The 15,762-nt window shown below is 43.8% G+C and overlaps 1 long non-coding RNA gene, 3 other non-coding genes and 1 pseudogene across 4 annotated transcripts; 4 read left to right on the forward strand and 1 right to left on the reverse strand.

The window, feature by feature from the left end:
- The first annotated feature begins 3,344 nt into the window (after positions 1 to 3,344).
- LOC149748170 (signal recognition particle RNA) lies at positions 3,345 to 3,642 on the forward strand. Its single transcript, XR_016394781.1, has one exon.
- A 3,600-nt stretch (positions 3,643 to 7,242) lies between these two features.
- Positions 7,243 to 7,314, forward strand: TRNAE-CUC (transfer RNA glutamic acid (anticodon CUC)). The gene has a single exon. It is a non-coding gene; the product is annotated as a tRNA-Glu (tRNA).
- Positions 7,315 to 10,205: 2,891 nt separating this feature from the next.
- On the forward strand, positions 10,206 to 11,931 carry LOC111168455 (uncharacterized). The gene is made up of 2 exons (XR_002643046.2): positions 10,206 to 10,552; positions 11,679 to 11,931. It is a non-coding gene; the product is annotated as an uncharacterized LOC111168455 (long non-coding RNA).
- Positions 11,932 to 12,445: 514 nt separating this feature from the next.
- On the reverse strand, positions 12,446 to 14,307 carry LOC111168490 (translation machinery-associated protein 7 pseudogene; annotated as a pseudogene).
- TRNAL-AAG (transfer RNA leucine (anticodon AAG)) lies at positions 13,321 to 13,402 on the forward strand. Its single transcript has one exon. It is a non-coding gene; the product is annotated as a tRNA-Leu (tRNA).
- Positions 14,308 to 15,762: the final 1,455 nt, after the last annotated feature.

Below are 15,762 nucleotides of genomic sequence, written 5' to 3' on the forward strand. Positions count from 1 at the left end.
ACTTGCGGAGAAGGTATATAGGAGCTGAAGTCTGACCTGAGTTCTGAGAGTCAAGCCATGAGCCTTGGACAGAGGTGGCATTTTCCTTTTTTTGTACTTTATCAGCCCCGAGGGTTGTCTTTCTGTTATTCATCCACCAATATGAGTTGTTATTACATAACTTGCACAAAGGCACTCTGTATGCTAGCTGAGGCCCCACTTCTGCAGTACAGTCAGGACAAGCTTGCAAAAGATACCAGTTACACTGGCCTTTCTGTTCAGAAGGGTACTTCTTTGTCTTTCCAAAGACTTTGAGGTAAAGTTCAAAGTCATTGAAGATGCAGCTCACAATGTGTTCTCATTATCCACTAATATGTAACAGAGAATTCCAAAGCACAGTGACTTGTGGTACGCAGAATAACGGACATTCCAAAAGATCCTCTAATCCCTGGAAACTGTGCATGTTACCTTACATGGTAAAAGGGACTTCACAGATGTGACTAAGATTGAGGACCATGAGATGGGGAGATGATCCTAATCACAAGAGTCCTTAAAAGTGGCAGAGGAAGCAGAAGAGTAGGTAAAGGGATGTGATTTGAGGACTTGACCCATCATTCATGTCTTTGAAGAACCAAGGAATGTAGCGGTCTTTAGAAGCCAGGAGTGGCCATTAGCTCAAGCCAGCAGAAAACAGAGACTTCAGTCATACAACCACAAAGAAACAAACTCTATAAACAGTGTGAAGCGGGAAATAGATTCTCCCTTAGAGCCTCCAGAAAGGCATGCAGGCTGCGAATACCTTGCTTTCAGCATGGTGAGACCATACCCGTCACTTCTGACCTGAAAAATTCTAAGATAATAAATTTGTGTTTTTTAAAGCCACTAAGGTTGCTGTGATAGCAGTAGAAAACCATTTTGTTATCTCTCTTGATTCTGTGGGTTCACTGGGCTCACCTGGGCAATTTTGCTCTGTGTGGTGTCAGCAAGAACTCCAGACCTCTGAGGACTTGACTGGGCTGAGCTCTCCAAGATGGCTTGCTCACGTGACTGGTTGTGACAGTTAGTGTTTGTGACCTGCTAGGAGCTCTGTTGAGGCTGCTGTCCAGAGTGCCTGGCTGTGACCTTCCCATGTGGCTTGGACTTCTCACAGTACAGTGACTGGGCTCTGAGAGGGAGCTTCCCAGATTGAGCATTCCAAGAAACCCAGTCAGAAGCTGCCAGGGTTCTTATGACTCAGGCAGGCCTGGAACTGGCAAAGTGTCACTTCAGTGAAATTCTACTTGGTCAACCAAGATTCACTGTGGGAATGTGCTACACACAGGTGTGATTACTGAGAGACCTGCTATGCTGGGGTCAGTTCTGGGAGACTAGCTACCACACAAGGTAACTCTTTTTTCATCTGCAGCTTCATCTTAATCTTAGTCCTCTTGGCCCATGCACCGTTGATGCTCCGCTCAGGTCTAATGGAACTAGGAACTAGGGATTTTCACACCTTTTCAGCTTTGCACCTGTTGATGCTTCATGGAGAGAATCTTCCCATGCCCTATAAAACTGACACAATTCCAACATATGGGATTTCCCCCGCACCGCCAAGCAATTCTTTACACCAGCTGGGTGTCCTACAGTTCAACTCAGTTCTGACACTACCTACCCAGAGGTAGCATCAGATTTTACCACTTAAGGGCTCAGCTCCACAAGACTGCCCACAGACTCCAAACATGAGTCCAGGTCGTCAGCTGTGCATCTGATCGACTGACTAGAGATGGGAATTTTCACAGGCTCCCCTCCTTGGGTTCAATTAATTTGCTAGAGCAGCTCACAGAACTCAGAGAAACATTTTGTGTACTAGATTACTGGTTTATTGTAAGAGGCTATCACTCAGGAACAGCTAGATGGAAGAGATACAAAGGGCAAGGTATGGGTAAAGGGAGGATGGAATTTCAATGCCTTCTCTGAGCTGGTCACTGTCCCCACATCTGCAAGTGTTCACCAGCCCAGAAACTCTTCAAACCCTGTCCTTTTTGGTTTTTATGGAGGCTTCATTGTATAGGCACAATTCATTAAACGTAGGCCATCAGTAATTTAACTTAATCTCCAGCTCCTCTCCCTCCCAGGAGGTAGGAGGTGGGACTGAAAATTTCAACCCTCCAATCACACGGTTAGTGCCCCTGGCAACCTGTGCCCACCCTTAGGAGATCTCTGGGGCTTTCCCAAAGTCTCCTCATTAACATAACAAAAGGCACCTTTAGGGCTCTCAACAGTTAGGAAAGTCTCCGTGTTTTAGGAACTGTGTGCCAGAAGTGTGAGGAAGACCAAATAATATTTATTATAAATCACAACGATCACATCTTCCTTACCCGCCTAATTATAGCTCATCTTTAAGACACATTTCCGCTATCATCTCCTCCAGTAAACCATCCCCATCTTAGGTTAGGTGCCCGTAATGATGATTTTCTCTACACAACATCCTGCCCTTACATCTATGGAAGAATACGAGTGTGTCTTAATTCTCACTGACTTACTTGTCTGTATTTTTAAAAAATCAGGCCATAAGCTCCTCAGAAGAGTGCATTTTGTACTCTCCGATTCCCCAGATGGACCTAGTATAGATGGCACAAAGAAGGGTCTCAGTAAATGTTGGCTGACAGAGTAGTAATTGAACAATTCTCTGCATATATTTATTACTTCCCACAAAACGAAAATGTGCCCAACATGACATTGTACAAATGTCCTGGTTTCAACCACGCACAAAATCATGTATGCATGAGGGCGGGAACTAAAAAGGAAGGGAAATGCCCATAATCAGTTGGGAAGGCAGAACTGTGGGTATCTTTTTATTTTTCTCTTTAATGTTCTAATATCATAACGCTGCCACTGTTAAAATAAATGAAAATGTGTAGACATCTGGTTCCAAAGCGTCAACAGTCTTGTCACTTGCAGCACGGACCGCTGATTGGCTTAACCTGGTAGTTTCTTAGAAATGCAGACTCTCAGACCTCACCCCAGACCTACAGCATTAGAACCTGCATTTTAGCGAGACCCCCCGCCCCCGTGATTTTGTATGCGTATGGAAGTTTGCGAAGAACACGACCCTCAATACAGTCCTTCACCCTTTCCTTCATTAAATTTACGGCCATTTGTTTAACAGACCTTTTTGCAAAGATTCCGAGGACAACACGATAAACCGAGCTTATTCTCTCTGCCGGGGCTTTCTGCGTCTCCTGAGCTCGGTTCTATCAGCCCCTTCTAGCAATCTAGAGTGGGTAGTGGGCTGTGCACAGGGGAGTCGCCGCGCGGGTCGCGCCGCGCAGCACGGCAGTGCCACCGGCCGCAGCCTCCAGGCCCGCGGCGCCGCATCTCCCCGCGCCGGGCACGGTGGCGCGCGCCTGTAATCCCAGCTTCCCGGGAGGCTGAGGTCGGCGGATCGTGGGTGCCCGGGGGTTCGGGACTACCGCGCTGTGTAGAGCGGGCGTCCGCACCGGGCCTGGCACCAACATGGGGCTCCCGGGGGAGCCCGGGGGTACCAGGTTGTCTAAGGAGGGGGGGACCCGGCCCAGGCCGGACACGGAGCAGGTCAAACTCCCCGTGTTGGGCGGCGGTGGGACCGCGCCTGCGAGCAGTGCCTGCAGTTCTGCCCGGACATCCGACGAGACCCGGTCTCTTTTGTTTAATCTTCCCTGGATTCTCTTTTTGAAGACTCGTTTTGCCCCAGCATTATTTTTGCACACAGCAGACCACCTAACTTCACGGAGTACACGGGGCGGCGTACATACTACTGTTAAAAGATAAACTGAGGCATATTAAAATTTTTAAGATTTTACTTGAGCAAAAATCGATTCCAATCGAGCAGCATCCAATCTAGCAGGTAGGAAGGAGTTCCGAGGAGCCCTACAAAATGAAAGACTTTAGTAGGCAGAAGGGAGCAGGAACAAGGAAGTTATACTAGGCAAAAAAGCAGGTTGGCTATTGCTAGGTTACTTTCCTTTAGGGGGGTGGCAGGAGTCTATCAGGCAGATAACCTAACTAGTAGTGCTGATCAGGCGATTCCTGATTGAATGGTTTTAGATTACATTTCTAGGGGGCAGAGGCCCTACTTAGATCTAGGTTTGGTGACAGTGAGGCTTAGCATAAATGACTCCATTTTGGGCCTGTCTTTTTTTTTTTTTTTAACACTAGTGTATACTTTATCTTTAGGTTTTGCACACAAAGGGTGTGCAAAAGGGTGATGTAGTCAGTCCACACTGGAAGAAGCTCTTCTTAGTGATTTATTATCCTGGGGATTTCTCCACCCTGCAATCAGCCTTTCCCAAAACAGTAAGGCTGTACTGCATTTTGTAAATACTGCTGCATTATATTGCATTGCATGACAATTGTATAACCCAAGACAGATTTGCCACAGGTCTGAACTTCCAAGTTTTTTCAGGAACTTCTCACTCAAAAACCTGTACACAAATGTTCTTCCTGGATTGGACAAAACACCTAAAGAGACATTTCACCAAAGCAGATATATGGATGGCAAATAAGCACATGGAAAGGTTTTCAACATCATTAGCCACTGAGGAAATGCAAATTACAACCACAATGAGATGTCACTGTATACCTATCAGAATGGCTAAGCTAAAACTAGTAACAATGCCAAGTGTTGACGAGGCTATATACATTGCTAGTGGGAATGTAAAATGGTGCAGCCACTCTGGGAAACACTTTGACAGTTTCTTTAAAAACTAAACATGCAAGTACCGTGCCACCCAGAAGTTGCACTCCTGGACATTTAACCCAGAGAAATGAAGACTGATGTTTATACAAAAACCTATCCTCAAATATTTATAGCAGATTTATTCATAATAGTAAAAAGCTGGAAACAACCCAAGTGTCCTTTAATGGGGAATGTTCAAACTGTGGTAAACTCATACCACAGAATAGTATTCAGTAATAAAAAAGAATGAACTATTGAAGCACTCAACAACCTGGATGAATTTCCAAAGAATTACAGTGAGTACAAAAAGCCAATCCCAATAGGTTACATACTATATGTTTCCATTTATATAACATTGTTGAAATTACAAAATTATAGAAATGGACAACAGATTAGTGGCGGCGAGATGTTGGGGGGGCAGGAGGAAAGTGGGTGTGGCTATAAAAGGGCAACATGAGGATCCTAGTGGTGATGGAAATGTTCTTTATCTTGACTTTATCAATATCAATACCCTGCTCCTGATATTGCATTATAGTTTTGCAAGATGTCACCATTGGGGGCAACTCAGTAAAGGGTACATGAGATATTTCTGTATTATTTCTTATAATTGCAGGTGAATCTACAATTATGCATAATTTAAAAATTGAATTAAAAAAAGACAGAGGTCAGGACACTGAGACGCAGCCATTTCTAAAGAGTCCTTAGAAGTGGGGGAGAGGGAAGATGGAAACAGAACAGCTGGAGAATACAGAGAAGAAAACGTCCAAGGAAGACTGATTCATGAAGGATGAGTTGTCAATAGTTTGTGTCCTGCACAGAATTAAGTTTAGGGCCAAAAAAAGAGACAAAGCATTAGAAACTTGGGAAGTTGATAGTAATGGTTTCCTAGGTTTGGAAGGCAGACCTCAGTTGACAAGCAACTGGTGAGGCAAGGAAGTGGAGGCAAATACTGTTCTGTAACAAGTTTGGTGGTGGCTGGAAGGAAAGGTTCTGGGGAAGAAGCATGAGGGCCGGACAGGAGGGCATGTTTTCTCTTTTTTGTTGTCTGAAGATGGACATGCAGGCATTCTGTAGTTTGAGGAGAGGCAGGTAAGAGGGAGAATCAAAGACACGAGGGCAGAATGGAATTGGGAGAAGGGTCAAAAGCTCAGATGGCATATCTATTAGTCTTGGAAATGAGGGAAAATTTTCCTCTGAGTAGGAAGGAAGAGGTTGGGATATGTGAAGAACTACGAAATTAGGAGGTAGGGAAAAAGGGAGCTACAGGAATATCACGACTCTCTTCTCTCCTTCAAGGCTCAGGCTCAGTTTACCACGCACCCCGCACACCGCCCCATCACCGCCCTTCCAGCCAGGAGCCGCCTCTTCAATTCAACTCAGATGACTTCATTTTCCAGGAATCTTTGCTTCAGTCCTGCCGTGCCTCTCTCTTTCTCTTTAGAGTTGCATAGGAGTCCACTTAATAAATATTTATTGAAGGAACATGACGTCGAGAATAAAATGCAATTGGTATTCCTCATATTAAACTTCTCTTTTCCATATCTATCTGGATGACCTGTCTCCTTTGCATTAGAAGCTGGCAGAGAATAAGATTGGGGGAAAGGGAGATCATGAAGTAGAAATGAACAGGAGAAAGAGGAGTACTTTGGGGTCTCTTGACTTTGGCTTACGGTTGTTGGAATAATTCCATGGGAATGAAGAAGGGATAGGTTTGAAGAAAGAGGAACATAGCATGAGTGGAACAGAGCCCGAACCAAGAAAGAAGACACACACTAAATATTACAAAGAAGAAGGGAAAGTAGTTTTCCTTCTGCACGTTTGGATCTACCTCTTTTATTTTGTGAGATGTAGAAGCCCATCCCTAGGCTGCTCTGACTGGAAGAATCGTTTTATTGCACAACCCTCTGTCTTCCTTTATGAATTTGAGAAAAAAGTTGCCTAGTGTTTCGGTATGTTCTTGTTTGCAATCTGTTCAGTCAGTGTTTTAATGTAGCTTCGGAAAAAGACACGCTGAAGCCCGGTGTCGAACCACGGACCTTTACGTCTTCAGCCTAACGCTCTCCCAGCTGAGCTACTTGGACTCCGCCCACTTCGTTTTCAAATAATGTCTTATGACTTTATCCTCTGTCTTTTTATTCACTGAATATAAAGAATTTGATAAGCATAATCATAAACACTTTGAGGAAACCAAAGATAAATTTAAAAACGGTTTTCATCTTCGAATGGCTCACCAATTTATGAGGAGAAAGATAAGAAGACAGTTACAAATTAATGTCATAAGAACTGCCGTAACGACTTAGTTAAATCTACATTTATTCCTGAGTAAATCCACACGTCTGGAGCAGGGAAGGAGACTCTATGCAGCTACGTGGCCCCGATTACTCCTTCTTGGGCGTTGCCACATCTTCCCCTTGTCCAGATTTTATTGGTTGGTGCGGAACAGGAGGTTCATGTATAAAACGAATGGGATCTTGCATTGCCTTATTGAATATTCAGAAAAGGAGTGACGCATTCATACGTATGGAGCATTAGCTTTGTAGCCTTATTTTGAGAACGTCCTAGTATCTTCCCTGGTGGTCTAGTGGTTAGGATTCGGCGCTCTCACCGCCGCGGCCCGGGTTCGATTCCCGGTCAGGGAAAGTGTTTTTTCCTCTCGGTTTTCGCGAAACCAAGGGGGAAACTTGTAAATAAGACTAAAAGTCGAAGTGTATACTAAATGTTGAAGTGTATACAAGTTTAATTTTCATATGAGGCATTTTCTGCCTAGAAACTCTGCAACTTTTAGATATTCCAACCGCAAAATCACAAATGATGTAAATTTCAGTTATTTACAAAATTTTGTTAATGAGCACGCTACCTGACATTGACCAAAAAGTTCGCCACTATCCTGAATGCTTCAAAATTTTATTCAGTTGGATGGTCCAGTGAGCAGGAAATTTCGGAGGCAACTGATTAGCTTTAGGAGTTGGTTGAGATTAGCATAACACTTTGTAAAGAGAGTTACGAATGAAGATGAGAGGGAAGAAATCGGGAAGTTATTTCCTGGAAGTTTGCCTTGGCTGGTTGTGGGCGAGTTTCTGAATTCCCGAAAGCGGCTGGAATTGTGAAATCCACTCTCTCCGGCGGGTTTTCTAGTTTCACTGATCCAGCTGGGAGAAGGGGGATTGGCCTAGAAATACTGACACGGTAACTTAATCTTGGATCAAGGCGGTCTCCGGACTGCCTATCTCCCCAGCGCCTCCACCTGTTTTCCGCTCTGAATTTACAATCTGTCTGGGGTTTTCTAAGAGAGGAAATAGGGGAAGGCCATATTATTAAAGGAAAACTGCCGTCAAAAAACTAAGAAACAGGCAAACGATGTATTCAGCATCTCTGAATGCGCACCTGAGAAATTTACTGACAGCTACTTGAGAAAAAGCAGATTCTGTTATCCTTCTGACTTTTGACAAGGTTTGATGCCTTTGTGCTAATTCGCTCCTGTCTGACAGTATTGGGGCACGAATCTTTGTTACTTAGTTTGTCTAAATAGCAGCCACAGAAGTATTGCTTATTATTTCCTTCTCATTTCTTATAAAAGATCAATGCACATTTGAATTCTCCACAAGCTTCCAAACAAAGATCATGGTGACCCTGATCTTACTCTACCAACAGATGGGGACACGATGTTTTTATGATCATGTTAAATGAAACAGTAATACTCTTTTTCTAACTAATTGCACATTCCCTGCTCTTCCCCAACCCCCATATATAAATTCACAAATTCCAAAACCTCTTTGAGATGGGACACTCCTTTGTCATCTTGCCAATACTCTCCTTGAGTTAATACACTTTGACACCTATGTAAGATCAATTTGTCTAAGAAATTTTGTTTTGCCACAAGTATAAAAGTAGTATAGTTTGTCAAATTTCTGTATATACTGAAGCTGTTCTGTTTCTTTCTGCTTAGTATTTCACAGGAAATCAACCTTATAGGGCTGATGGCAATCACTCCTGAACAACATCCTCTTTTAATGATGTCATATTTTGTCTCCTCTATATGCAGCAAGAATCCTTTGCTTCATTTAGTTTTATATGTCTGTTTTTAGGGAGGAGTCTGGGTAGAACCCCTGAATGTGTTTAATCGTTTTCTAAATTTTAAACTTTCCTACATAAACCTAATTGGATTAGAGACAAAGGATTCTTCTTCGAAAGTGATGTGACTTCTTTTTTTATTCTTCTGTTATGAGCTATTACTTATTCTCCATGGGGGGGAAAATCTCTAATCTGTATTTTAGCACAGTAGGTTCTGTGCTCATGATACTGCTACCTAATTACTTGTCAACTCAGAGAGAAAATGGCAAAAATATAACAAAACCAAAATCCACATAAGTACAAGAGGAAAGAGGGAGAACTTGAATGACTATAAGAAAAAGGACAACAGTTGGGGGTCAGTAAATCAATCTTCAGGGCCAAGGTAGGTTTGCACTACACTAGTCCCTATGGAAGATGAAAAATGAGCAAGACACGCTCCTATCTCTCAATTAATATCCCTAAACCCCAGTTTTCCCATCTGTAAAAAGGGAATAAAAAATCTATCGCATAGGGCTTCCCTGGTGGCGCAGTGGTTGAGAGTCCGCCCGCAGAGGCGGAAAACACGGGTTCATGCCCCAGTTCCGCAAAAACCTCGCATTCCGCGAAGCGGCTAGGCCTGTGAACCGTGGCCGCTGAGGCTGCGCGTCCGGAGCCTGTGCTCCGCAACGGGAGAAGCCTCAACAGTGAGAAAGACCCGCGTACCGCAGGAAAAAAAAAATCTACTTCATAGATTTGCTATGGGGAGTAATGCGCAAAAAGTGCTCAGCCCTACTGTTATCCTAATCCATATGATTTCATTATTATTATTTTTATTACATTTGTGGTGCTTAGGTTGAATGGAGGAGACATATATTGTGAACAAGTTTTCCGTTGGGCAGAAAGAGTAATCTGCTAAGAAAAAAAAGTGTGGAAAATCACGGTGGTGTGTGTGTGTGTGTGTGTGTGTGTGTGAGAGAGAGAGAGAGAGAGAGAGAGAGACAGAGAGACAGAGACAGAGACAGAGAGACAGAGAGAGAGAGAGGGAGAGAGATTCGGAGGCAGGGTGGAGAACTGACTTATGTGAAGTGGGCTTTGAAGAATGAGCAAGGTTTCTGTGAGGGAATGAGGAGGAGACCGGCATTCCAGGACAAGGGATCAGGGGAAGCAAAGCGCGGAATTGTGAAAGCTCCTGGATCGTTCAGGACTTTGAAATCCGAACTCTTTGAATTCTGAACTAAAATTTGGAAATTCTCTGCTACTGATGGGATGGCATACGTTTTCAATGTCAAGCTTTCTGGCCATACCCGGTGAAGCTAGAATTACACTTCTGTATATGTTCCGATGGCAACTGCTGACAAATCCACCTCCTAAAGGTGCATAGTTGCTTCCCAGACATTTTCTCAAGTCGGTCGGTCCCGAGGAACTAATTTTAAATGCTTTCCCATCAATTTAGTCTCTAAACAGAAGATCATCAGAGTTCCCTGTTCGACTTCCAGGAACCTGTGAGGGTGGTTCCAAATCTCACTCTGACGCCCGGCCTACCCAACTGTCGGACTGAAGCTGTGAGTTCCCCAAGACTGAACTAGAACCAGCGAGAGAGGCAGTCCTCCCCGCTTCCTAGAGAGTACACACTGAGCTGACAGTTGGATAGAGGGTACTAGAAAGTGCCTCTCCAGGGAACAGGAAGAGGGATATATTTGTATACCGTTTAGATTCTTTGTTCTGTGTGGCGTAGGCCTTTAGTCCTTGCAGGGATTGTCACCTGAGGAGCACGGTTGGGCTCATTATTTCTCGGAATGTTAGAATCATAGATCCGGAAACCGTCAGGTAGCGGCAGCTGACGGGGGCCTCACCACCATCACCCGGACCGGACCGTGGGGGCTTTGGGAGAAGCCCTCCTCTTCTTTTCATTCTCCTTCTCCTCTTTCTCCTTTCTTCCACTTTTCACCCCTGGCTCCTTCAGGAATCTGTGTCTTTCCTCCGGGAGCGGGCCTGTGGGGTGGGGAAGGGGTTGCAGGTGCAATCCCGACCCCAGCCGCCCTCCACCCAAACTTTTCCTTGTTAGGCTTCTCGCCAGGCTTGTCTCACTCCAGCCCCCGCATTCCTCCGCGTATTCGTAAATTCCTCCAAGCAGGCCTTTCCAGAACTAAGTTAGCTCCTTCAACCAAGTGCGAACCCAGCCCTCCTTCATTCACAACACTGAGTTGTAATAACTAGATGAGTGTTTGCCTTCCCTGGTAGCTCTGAGGGTGTAGACAGCAATGGTCAAGTGTTTCTGATGAATATCCAGTGCACAGCTTAGTGCCCAGGTACCCAGTAGGCACTTGGTCAATACTTGTTGAATGAATGAGTGGACTCCTGATGCCCACTCCTGGATATAGTCACTTTATCTCAATTTATTTCTTCATTTTTCTGTTTCCCCCTCTTGGTTTATCATGTAGGAATGTGAGCACTAGAAAGAGAAAATTGGTCTCTGAATTGATGCCTTCGATGGATCAAGATGACGCGGATGAAGCATTGAACCAGTTAGCACCTAGCGGGAGGGTACCATTCTGTGTCTCTGAGCGTTAAAGTTGTCACAAAGTGGTCAGTTTCCATCAAACTCTGTCCATCTTGCCCTCAGAGATCCAGAACTGGTGGGAGTACATAGTCTCATAGTGGGGAGGAGACTGCTGTTGTGAGGGACTGAGAGAGAGAACCAGGGAGAGGGCTCAGAATGACACAGCGGGTGAGAAAAGAGGCTCCTAGCTTGGGATATATGGAGAAACTGGGGAAAGTGAGGCTTTAGCAAGCGTAGGGGTAACTATGTTGCTTCCACTCTCTTGAGAATCCTTTTTCTTAGTGATTTTCCTAAGGTAATCTCCTTAGGAAATAACACTGGTAATTGCTAAAGTATTGCAGCTAAGGATAATGAGATACTACTAAATCAATTTTTTACTTTTTATTTTCTTAGAAAGAGAAGGCCATTGAAGACAAAGCAGAGAGAGAGAGATTCGTAGATGCCTACTTTGAAGATTGGAGAGATGTGGCCACAAACCAAGGAATGCCAGCAGCCACCTGAAGTTGAAAGAGTCAAGGAAGCAGATTTTCCCCTAGAGTCTCCAGAGGAAGGTTGGCTCTGAGGACACCTTGATTTGGGAGGTGATACAGATTGGACTTCTGGCCTCCAGAATTGTGAGAGAATAAATTTCTGTTGTTTTAAGTCACACAGTTTGTGCTAATTTGTTACAGTAGGCACAGGAAATGAACACCCATGCACTATGCAATAAACTCCATATGAGCAACTCTAGTATAGGAATTTGTAAGAAAGCCTAGTTTTCATTGGAATAGTGGATAAATACACTATCAGCATTGACTTTCTTGGAGATGAATGCCAAAACAAACAGAAACTCCAGCGTTAGCTAACTTTCCCTATCGAGATATTATTTTTGACATAATCTGCACAATGTGTTCTTGTTTTATGACACCCTTGTCTGAGCCAAAACTTTTAGGTCAGGGAGACCCACGCCCCACCGTCTGCCCTAAGACAGCAACTTTATCAATGTATTGCATTATGTTATGACGGCAACTGCGTATATATATTTTGCCATTTCAAATGAGTTGGTTTAATTCCAGGTGGAACAGAATTCAGGGTAGAACAAAGACTTAAGAACACACTTTGGCAGGATTCTGGGCTGGGTTTATGCAGATTTCATAGCTAAGGCAGCAATGGCTGAGAAGAACGAAAGACAAGATGAGCCACTGTATGATTTTTTTTTTTTTACAAAAGTTTATTCTTAAATGTACAGTAGGTTCCAAGACAACGCTTCATTCTAGCTAAAGGTGGCAACAGATGTTATGGCAGGGAATCCAGATGTTTAAACAGGAATGGAATTAAGGATCATCATAGCCTCAGACACAAGGAACAGCTTACTTTCTGCCAGACTTCTTAATTCCACCTGTGGCCAGGGGGCCTCTCCCCACGGCCTTCGCTTTTAGCTCCTCGAGTTTCTTCTGCTCCTCCTCTTGTTTCTGCTTGAATGCCTTATTTTCCTCGTCCACCTCCTTAGCTTGCTTCTTGGGCTGCTTCAGGGGCTTCTTCTCGCCACCTTCGCGGCCCGACCGCAACTATATTTTTAAATGATTCGAATCTTGGCGTTTCAAAATGAACCGCCCAACGCCTTTGGTCCTGGGGGCCCTTCTGCAGAGACCGTGGTCCTCCTGAGGACTGTGCTCTCTGCGCCTTTCGTCGGGTTGCCTTCCTTTCCTAGAGTCCCCTCGGGAGGAGCCCAAACCACTCCCGGACTCACTCAGCTGTGTCGCGGCTCGGGCTGGACATCCCCATCCACGGCGGACCTGAAACCCACCCGGGGCCCGCGGCCCAAAGGGGCGGGAGTCTCGGATGCCCTAGTTTCCTCCCGCCCTACTCCCAGCTGTGGGGAAGCAGGGTGTCAGGGGTCAGGATGGGTGGTGGCTGAACACCAGGCAGAAGTTCTATGGGAGTATTAGTGGGAAGAACGCCAGAAAAGAGTCCCGGGTGGGAAACGTGTGTGGGAGTTGGAAGGGGAGAACTTTCACTCCTAGGGAAAATGTGGAAAGAAGAGCAAGCCGGAAGTGGTAGCGTGGCCGAGCGGTCTAAGGCGCTGGATTAAGGCTCCAGTCTCTTCGGGGGCGTGGGTTCGAATCCCACCGCTGCCACGTGTGTATTTTTCTTTCTTAAAACTTCCTAGTGTTAGACGTCCTTTCTTCACGCCCAATGTGGACAGTTCTAACATACTACAAAGTCGGTCCCTATCTTCCCCTCTTTTGACTTCTGTTTACCCAGGGGCCATAGATAACTGCCCTAGAACAATGCTCAACCGAAAATAACCGCTCAAATAATCTATTTGAGCAGCCAGTATATTCTAGGCCCTGCGGATGCAGCAATCAAGTAACACGAACAAAAAGTGCTTTTATGCATACAGTCTTTATTACAAACAAATGAATAGATGTCAGATGCCTGGGAAAGCCCTTGTAATTCAATACAAATCCTGCCAGTGCCTCCGAAGGAATAATTTATGTTCAAAATAATCACTGTTCTTCCTCCAGCCTCTCTGCAGCGCACTTTGTGTTTGGAACCCTAGTTATTCAGACGCGAGAAGAGGCTCTGGAAAGCGCCAGCACCTCGTCCCGCAGCTGCCCGACACATCGCACCAGCGCTAGGTGACTTCGCCCCTCTGGGCGCTTTCGAGTTCAGCTGCATCCAACACCTCTGTGGCTTGGGGTGGGCGCTCTCTTTGCTCTGAGCAGATCCTCGTGTCTCTTTCTCATCCTCCAGGACTTAGCTTGGAAATTGTTTCCGCCCTATCTTCCCCTCTCCCTCCTGCCAGCTCCAAGTTCCTTGCCTTCATGGAACTTACAGCGTAGTGGGGTTCATGTAATAGATAAGTTATTGCCCAAATATGGTTGAGTCTCTACCAAAAAAAAAAAAGTTCTCTATGTGAGGACTTTGAATGAAGTTCCAGATTTAAGAGAATTTGTCAACCTAGTAGGTATCTCACAGCATATCATTGTGGTCAAAACTCCTTAATTACTGAGACTGGACAATTTTTCTGTTTGGTCATCATCGTTTTTCAGTTTTCTGTGAAATACTTCATGCTTTTTGCCTATTTTGGGGTTGTCTTTTGCTTATTGACTCATAGGAGTGTTTATATTAAGTTGAAACATGTTAAATTGCCACTATTCAACCTCTTCGGCAATTCATGGGATTCAACATAAAATATTTTAGATAATAATTTGCCAAGTATATTTGTTCCAAGTATCTTTTTCATTTCATGAGAAAATTGTATTTTCACTTTCCTTATGGTGATTTTGAAAAAATAATTCTTCATTTTAATCTAGTTGAATTTATCAGAAAATTAATTGCTTTCCTTAAAATTAACCTTTTTTGGTGTCTTGTTTGAGAAATATTTTCTTGACCTGAGGGCATACAAATATTTTCCAAAACTTACTTGTAAAAGACAAAATTTTACCTTTTACAGTCTTGGCTATTCTTGGCCAAGAATTACATATTTTTTTTTAATTAAACTTTTTATTTTATATTGGAGCATAGTTGATTAACAATCTTGTGATGGTTTCTGGTGTACAGCAAAGTGATTCAGTTATACATTTTTCCATTTAGATTGTTACATAATACTGAGCAGAGTTCCCTGTGCTACATAGTAGGTCCTTGTTGGTTATCCATTTTAAATATAGCAGTGTGTACATGTCAATGCCAAACTCCCTAACTATCCCTTTCCCCCACTCTTTCCGCCTTGGCCAAGAATTACATTGCCTTTCGACATAAATTTTAGAATCAATTTGTCAATTACCATAAAAACGCACCCTTGGGATTTTTACTTAGGTTGCAATGAATGTATAGATCAATTTTGGGGAGAACTGACATCTTTATAACACTGAGTCTTCCAATCCATGAAGAAGTATAGTCTTAGACAAAAATAGCCAAGTCAGTCTTGAAAAATAATAACAAAGCAGTAGGACTTACCCTACAGATGTCAAGATACTTTAAAGCTATAGTAATTAAGCAGTTTTGCATTGGTGTAGGGCTAGACAACAGACCAATGGAACAAAGGCCAAGATGTCTAGACTCCACCCTCACCAACCCATCTTCAATATGATCATTGTCTTCCTATTGCTATGATCATGACACCAGCTTTAAAAACTCTCCATTAACTCTCAATCCCATAGTAAGAAACCCTAAATTGAACTCCAGGAATCTTATGATATTTCCTGAACATTTAGAATGAACATTGTGAAAAGGCAATGAAGAAATTTCAGATATTTTACCTGATGGAAAGAGAAGCTTTTGTCTTGAAATTTTTGAAGGACTACCTTGTGAGCAATGGGTTAATCTTACTCTGCAATTATCCCAGGGCATAGAACTACAGTCCATAGGTAGGAGCTAAGAAAGACACTTCTGTACATTTGTGGTTCTAATTCTGAAAGCTGTATTTTATCACCCTTTTAAAAACTGAGTGAAATGGGCATTCTTTACTTCTTCTGTACAGGTAAAGTGAAAA

Source organism: Delphinapterus leucas, chromosome 10, assembly GCF_059928025.1.
Source record: "Delphinapterus leucas isolate spDelLeu-1000000601 "Yukka" chromosome 10, BTC_Dleu_Yukka2, whole genome shotgun sequence".
Taxonomy (NCBI): Eukaryota; Metazoa; Chordata; class Mammalia; order Artiodactyla; family Monodontidae; genus Delphinapterus; species Delphinapterus leucas.